Below are 8,854 nucleotides of genomic sequence, written 5' to 3' on the forward strand. Positions count from 1 at the left end.
CCCTCATGGTTACTTCCCCCACTAAATCCTGTTCCATCTCCTGTTCAACAAACCGCGGGAAAAGCTGAACAATTTTCATCACTTCTACCAGGGAGGCATAGGGGGGGCCTTTATAGATGGAATGGAAATGTGAGCTTGCTAGAGAAGCCAACTCTTTGAAGGATTGAACCCAAACACCCGTCGAGTCCTTTAGCCCCCAAATGGTGTTTATAGCCTTCCTGCCCTTTGCATGTTTATGGAAGAATTTAGTGTTATCGTCTCCCTCTTTTAGCTAGATAGCCCGACTTCTAAGTCTCCAACTAGCTTCTCTGTTAGTCAGAATCTGTGTTCTCTTTTGAAGCGCCACTTTGTAGGCCTCTTTTTGGTCTTGAGTGACCAAGACCCCTCCTGTATCCTCTTCGAATGAGAGAATAACACTCTCTGCCTCCTGGAGGGATAGGTCCTCCACCTCCTTTTTCTTTCGAGCCCACATCTTGGATAGATTCTTCAGTTCTTTCATATTGAGGAGGAAGTTCTGAGTAATGTCCCCCGAAGCACCAGGAGGGTGAGCCTTCTAGAAGTCTGTCACAAGCTTGATATATTCTGAATCTTGCAGCCAGGTAGAATTGAACTTATAAGGGGCCTTAGGCTTACTAAGAGCACCCTGGATCTCTAAGTAAATGGGTCGGTGGTCCGATAGCCCACCCGAGCTTACCCACTGTCGAATACCATGTCCTCCAAAGATCAGGCCTTCTTTAGTGAGAAAGCGATCAAGTCTTCTAGCCAAACTGGCTTCTCCTACTCTATTATTCCTCCAAGTAGGTTGTTTTTTTTGCTGTAGGGGCATCAACAAGGCTGTGGGTCTCCAAAAGGGTCTCAAAATGTTCCGATAGAGCATCAACCTGGGCATGACGGCCCCAGGATTCTGAGAATCCCAGAGAGAAATTGAGGTCTCCCCCAATGATAATATTATCTTGACAAAGAAGGGACGAATTGAGGAGATGCCTCCAAAAAACCATTTTGTCCTGACAGGGTCCATACACATTGAGGATCCGGAATTCCGATTCCAGAGTAGGGGAGTATATGTCAGCACCCAGGAAACCTTGGCCTCCCCAGACATTTAAAACTTTCAGAGATCTGGTACAAATGCCCAAGGATAGTACCCCTTATCTACCCGATGCATCAATAGAGTGAAAGGACTAGCCAGGAAGCCAAGAAGCAAGTAGGGAGGAAACAACAGTAGCCGGGCCGAGGGTTTCTTGGAGGAAAATGATGTCAACGAGCTCAGAGGCGAATAAGCACTTGAGGGCTAGTTTCTTATCTGGGCTAGCCATCTCGCGACAATTGAAGGAGAGGAGCTTCATGGGGGGGTGGGAGAGGGGCCTGCTCCACTCTAAGGGCCCAATTTAAGGTTTTTTGTTTTCCTGAGGCAACCTCCTCCCCAGCCTGATGCTTGGCTTTAGAGAGGTGAGAGGGCCGACCTCTGGATTTGGGAGGCGGGGGGGAGGAAAGGAGCTCAAAGCCGATAGAGTCAGAACTTTGAGGGCGCATCTGGGAGTGAAGGGGGTAGCGGGGCTCGGGATGTTCCAGGTCCAGGGAAGGGGAGGGAGAAGCCTCAGATAGAGAGGGTTGAGGGAAGGAGAAAATAGGGGGGGGAGGGGCAATGGTGCACTACTGGACCAAGGTAGTAAGGAGAGCGGGTCCAGAGGGGAGGGGAGATGGTACATCGATAGAGAAAATCGAGGAAACCTATGAACCAACATGCCCAGAGAGAGAGGGCAAACCAGCAGAAACAAAGGCAGAAAAAATAGAGGGAGGGGAGAGAGAAGACATACCTGTGGTGATGGCGTCCCCAATGGCCGCTCGAGCTCTGGTTAGAGGTGGAGAGGGAGGCCGGAGAGGAGCCTTCCCACACTTCTTTCTGTGATCTTTCTCTTGGTCCTTGTCCGCCACGGTAGATTCAGTAGGGCTGCAAGCTTCCTTGATAGCAGGAGGAGGATCTTCCCACGTGGGGTGGCTTTCTGGCACGCTCTCCGTATGGGGCTGCACTCGCTTGGTAATTAGAGGGCAGTGTTTGTACACGTGCCCCACTTTATGGCAGCGTCGGCATCTGTAGGGGATCCTCTCATAGTCCAGGGGCTGCTTCCGAGTGAAAGACCGCCATTGTATCGTCAGATATTCCTGTAGACCCCCTCAAGTGTCCATGTGAACTAGAATCCTTGCAAAGGCCATCTTCCCCGTGGACAGATAAGACTTGTCTGATTCCATATATGTGCCAAGTGAGTTCCCAATACGCCTGAAAATGTCCTCTGACCAAAAGTGCAGAGGGAGGCCGGGGAGCCTTACCCAAATTGGCCCAACTCCAAGTTGTTCTGTATCCGGGTCGAAAAGGGGGGACCATCTCTTCAGCAGGACCGGGGCATGCTCAAAATGCCAATACGACGACCCAGTTCGTTAGATCCGGCCTAGAGAATCTAAGGGAAAACTAGCCTTTTACAAAGGTCTGCACAATAGGCAGTTCCGCCAAGTGGTTTCCCCAGATCTCCAAAACCCATGTCCTCAGACGAGCCACGGTGTAGTTTCGACCCCGTATTCTGCCGACCAAAACCTTGTCTCCAAAGTCCATGGTCTCTCCCAGTCGAATGTCTTCCTCCAACCCAAGGAATGTGTCCACCTCCTTCGTCTAAAACACCGCGTCTTCTTTGTTGTTTTGTCCTCAGCTGTAGGGATCCCGCGACCTTCCGTGGGGCGTTCCTGCGATGGGGGGATTGACGGGGGGCGGGAAGATGCCGAGGGGAGATTTTCCGCAAGGGGGGGATACCGGTAAAACTGCCTGAGGGGAGAGGGGAGGTGCCCGGCGGGGGGAGCAAACTCGAGGAAACTGGAGGTGCTCGGGGGGAGGGAGGGTTAACGGAAAAATCGGGGATAGTGACCTAACTAGGGGCCGACAAGGAAGGGTTAGGGTTTAGACAACCTGATGCAAACCCCAAGGTCGTCGGGGACGGCGAGGGAGATGAAAGCGACGACCAGGCAGGAGGGTCGTCCGACAGGACGAGCTGGTGGTCTGGAGGTCCAGAGAACACAGGGAGCCCAGAAAAAGATTCATGCAAAACTCCGCCAAAAAGACCGGTCCCTAACTTAGCAGAACGCGAGGTCCAGATGGATTCCTCCTCTATATCCTCCTCCGAGTAGTCAACCATATCTAGGTCCATAGATGCTAGTAACCGTCAACAGCTGCCAAGGAAACCGCCAGGGGGAGGAATAGTATAGCAACAAATTCCGGCAGGGGAGGCTAGGGGTCAACAAGGGATCAGGAAAAGAGAGCGGAAAGCGATCAGGTAAAAGGGAAACGGGGTAAAACCCCAGGTGAAAACGATAAAAGCTAGCACGTGCGGAGGAGGGGACGTGTACTGATCATGTACATACAGCTGCGTCCCACTGTGTCAGCCACGAAGCAGCTAGCCATGGTCTCCTGAAACTCTAGCTAGGTCCATCATCGCCATCCGTGCCCTTCTCCCTGGAACGCTCAATTTAGTCTCAAACTATTTTCATATGAATTGACAAATGTGTTGTCTGTTATTGAGGAGACTTAGAATTGAGTTAATGAGACTACCATTATACTCCTAAACCTAACACCATTACCCACAAACCACACCAGATAGATAATCAAATTTCAAACCTAGACAAGGTCCCTAAATTTACTGGAAATACTTTCCAATACAAGACATTATTCAACTTAGCCAAATAAACTTTTATATTAATAATATTGCATAATATCCACATTAATACGTTGGACAAAGTTAAAGCCCAATTTCTATAATGGTAGCAACAAGTATTGGTAATGGTCAAGATACATGCTTTTGTAAGCCTCCAGTTCTTTCCTCATGCAACCAACAACTTGGGCCAATCTGTCGTTCTTTAATGACATCGCTAGATCAAATTGTGGCCAATTCTAAAGACTTACAAGCTCCTCTTCTTGTACCGCCAACCAGCGTTCTCGTTAGTGGTATTCACAAACACCTTTCTCGTTAGTGGGGGTTTTTCTTGTGGACATCATCACTCATATTCCAACAAGTCTTCCGTCACCAGATCAAATTGCGGCCAATTCTAAAGACTTACAAGCTCCTCTCCTTGTCCCGCCAACCAGCGTTCTCGTATTCCAACAAATCTTCTATTGTGGTATCCACATACACCTTTCTCGTTAGTGGGGGTTTTGCTTGTTGACATCATCACTCATATTCCAACCAGTCTTCCGTGGTTGTATCCACAAACACCTTTGTGGTTAGTGGAGTTTTTTTTCCCGTGGACATCATCGCTTACGAATGAAGTGACAAATATTCTTGAAATTTATGTTCATAATTGCCATTGTGACAAAGTCACAAGTCTTTTGTGTCTTTTTCCAGCCATCACAATAACAGAATGAGTATGTAAAACCTTAAAATGTAACCAAACTATTCTTAGTTTGGTTTTGAAGTAATCATTCATCATTGGAATTATTATATGAGAAGGAAGTTCCTTAAAGATAAGTATTAAGATACATCAGCAAACACTATGTATTTATTGAATGAATAAAATTATTGGAAAGGTTGGATTTATCAATTTATTAAATTTTTTTTTTTATATAATAAATAAAGTTGAGTTTTATAGTTTGGTAAATTTTTAATTAGAATCTTATGGTGTTATGTGGACTTTGACATGTGAAAGTTTTAAACTAATGGTATTTTATATAATATTTAGAAATTGCATATATTTGTATATATAATATGAATATAAATATATTTACATGTATTTTTATATATTTTTATGTGGATGTATCTAAATTATTAAATATTAATATAGGTTCATTTTACGTTAGGGATTAAAATTTTAGAAGTACAATTTTTTTTAAAAGTATAAAATTTGAAATGAGGTTTGTATCTCGAGAACTTTAATCCATCTTTACTCTTGATAGGTTCAATCTTAACATGGATATATGTGCATGTGTATACATACATACATACATATATGTCATGTGTCAACTTCTTGCTAAGTATTAAAAGAATTATGCATCTCCTTGATTTTGAGCAATACCAAGAAATTTGTTAAATCATAAAGTCTTTATTTTATTTTATATTTTTATGTAATACATAAATAACTGATATTAAAATATTTTACTTAATATACATGTTCAAATACACATCTCCAACATACTAAGAAGTAAGAAATAATTAAAAAATTTAATGAAGGAACTACACATCTCGCTCAGAATAACAAGTAGAAAGTATTTAGGGAAGAAATTAGAATTTTTTATTATCAATTATTTTATCTCTCTTTATATATAAAATTGATGTAAAATTATGTTATTTAAGGTGAAAATTAAGGCATTTGGACATTGAATTTTTTTCTTATTGATATTCATGTTTGTTATTAAAAGTTATTTTTGTTATTAACATTTTTGAATTTTTTTAATATAGGTATTTATTTATTTATTTAATGTAATGTTAGGGGATAACATTTCACAATCTCTCCCATATTGCACTATAATGCATCTTAGGAAAAAAAATCACATTTCTAATGTAGAAACCATCATATATAATTGTGCCAAGAGGTGCTCTCTAACCCAATATGGAAGGGAGTATTCTTTAAGTGCGTCTTTTTGGAGTATTCGGCGGATTTCAGACCGGAATCCGACGAAAAAAATTTGTGGTCAAATCTTGATTTATGTTGTTTAAATTGTTTTTTTACTGCATATATGGTTTCATCACCCTTAAAAACCCCTAGGGCACTTCGATTATGAAGAGTTCACTTGTCAAACTTGTGATTTCAATGAATCCCTACTAAATTCTAGATAAATTAAAATGAAAAATAAACTAGAAAAAAATCCAAAAAATTGCACTTAAAGACTACTTGGTATGGAAGAGATGTTGTAATGACTTGTCTTGTCTTGTAAACATTTTGATTTTGTCAAATTACAAAAAAAATAAAAAATGTGAAAACCTTTTTACTTGGTCAAAATAAAATAAAAATAATAAAAAAACATTAAAATAAAAATAACTTCATGATATTGACCCATGGTATTCATGTGGAATATAACATATTTAAAGGGGGGAATTAAACCAATCTAGATCCATCTTAACTTTGAATATACCAAACACAGAGAGGGATCAAATCTCTTCAGATGCAAACCTCTTTTAAAGTGAAAAGAGATTTGATCCCTCTCGGCGTTTTGTAGAATCCAAAATTAAGATAGATCTAGACTCGTAAATAATTAAGTAACTGCAATTGGGGTGGTTCCAATACAACTTTATGACATAATACACAAATGAAGTTATATAAGAATAATGAGGGAGGTCAAATGATAATTGTCTTCCAATGTTATTGTTGATGTTTATAATAAATCTCAAAGAGAGGGAGGAGAGGAGATTGGATTTTAAATTCATGAATTTATTCAAAAAAAAGAAAGCTAATCATGTTATATTTTTTTATCTATTTCAATTTGTTATCTCCAAAATACAGTAGGACAATCTTTATTAAATATACAATTATGAATGGATGAAATTGTTGTTTATCATGTAAAAGTAGATTCAACATCCTCAAATACTTTATTACAATCACATTGTACAATATTAACATTTGATATTTGTCATTCCATCAATCTTAAATTAATCTTGTTAGATTCAAAGCCAAAAATACTTATTTCTTTTAACACCAAGAAAAAATGACCAATTCATAAAAGTGTTTAAAGTATACATTTTATGAAATCAAACAGAATATATCAAATTTTTTGTTATCACAAACATACACATACAACATATCTTACATAACAGTAAGATGTATTAATCATAAACATATATTCAACCAATTAACCATTATTAATTGTAATATTAATATGATTACTAATAACTTTATAAACACTCCTATTAACATGAAAATCATAGAACTAATATATTACCATATACCAAACCTCACCGTAAATATAAATAACCTAAAAAGGAATAGTTATAAACAACCAATTATGCATTAAAAATTTAACATTTATCTTATTATAATAAATTATTAATATAACGTTTAAAAACTAGTTCTTCACAAATCAACTAAACACATTTAAAAATAACAAAATAACATATAATTTAACCAAACCAATTTTTATTTAATTTCCCTCCACATAATTTAACCAAACCAATTTTTATTTAATTTCCCTCCAAACCGAGTTTTGTAAATATGGGTCCCCATATGCTTAAGTTTGACTAACTAATATGAAACATTAGCTAGGAACAATAACCAGCGCACATGGGAAGAAACATGCATCAATTATTGCATTGAAAGGAGTAAAGTGCACTACATTACGTAGGATGGATGGATCCGGTTGGTAATATCATTAATTTAAAATTAATCATTTTTTAAAAATTATAAATAAATTAGTTTAATTTTAAAAATTATTGATTTTTTTAATATTTTAAAATTAAAATAAGTTTATTAATAAAATTTTTATTTAACTAAATTGATATATTTGTATTGTAATGTCAAAGTAAAATAATATTTATATAATGTGAATAAGGATTAAGAATATGTATTTTTTTAAAGAGGTTATATCTTCACATTTAAATAAAATATAATATATATATTTACACATTTATTTTTATAATATTTAAATATATAAATTAGTATGATTATTTATATAATTAAAATTTAATATATATTTTTTAAGGGTTAGTTTAACTGGTCGAGTTTTCGTAGTTAAAGCATTTTTATTATTGAGAGGTCGTGGATTCAATTCTTTCGACACTTTTGGATTAAATTTTGTGGTTGAGACGACATGAAGTGATGCCTCAAATAGATCTGCCTAAAACAAATATTTTATGAACATAATGGTCACCTGATCTTTAAGATTCATAAACTACATACATTAAAAACTTAAAAGACAAAACAAACATATTAACAAATAAATATATATATACAACAACTACTAAAATTCAACATATACATATACAACAACTACTAAAATTCAACATTAGTATAAATAAATATATAGAGAAAGAGTCAACATCCATCATGTGAGTCGAGAAAATGAAATTTAAATGGAGAGGATTCCATTCTTTTTTCAATCACCTAAGACCAATTCATATATATATATATATAATTAAAACAAAATATTAAATATATATATATATATATAATATTATATTATATTATTATGATCCACTTTGATATAAAAGTGATCATATTGGTCGAAGTTTGAATCTATATATTTATCATAAGAATACTTAATACCAATCACGATCACACTCCGACAAACCAACATAAAATAAATCACGAGTTATAAACTACTTTTCATGAAAGAGTCTTAGTCTTGCATGACATATGTTACTCTCATAATATAGTGTTAGGGACACTTTCTCTTTGAATATTCAAAAGCATGCACATGGAATTGAAAGGTTAGCCCACTATAAAAACTTTTAATTAATCAAAAGTTCCCCCACTTAACTTTAATAACAAAGGTTGCATACAGCAAAGCGACAGAAATGAAAACCCATAGTACAGAGAATGTTTGGTTCCCAAGTTCCTTATGCTTGCAAGCTAAGACTTGTGGGACCCAGATGTAAGCATCCTTCATGCTCACATCACACCCATTTGCAAGGCATTCATCACACTGACATCACATGATTGAACACAATCTTGGGGAGGAACGTAGAAAACACTAGTATCTTCCAATGGAAACAACCTTTAGAAAAGCTTTACTCACTTAAAAAACAATGGGGAAGATTACAAAAAACACCAGTATCTTCCAATGGAAACAAACTTTAGAAAAGCTTTTACTCACTGGAAAGTTTTAGTGGCAGAATTTTGCATGGACACTAGTAAGAAGCATATATGGGAAAACGTAGAGTGGATATGG

This window comes from Pinus tabuliformis, chromosome J (genome assembly GCF_031772625.1).
Source record: "Pinus tabuliformis cultivar Carrire ecotype Pingquan chromosome J, CPIR1, whole genome shotgun sequence".
In the NCBI taxonomy this organism is placed as follows: Eukaryota; Viridiplantae; Streptophyta; class Pinopsida; order Pinales; family Pinaceae; genus Pinus; species Pinus tabuliformis.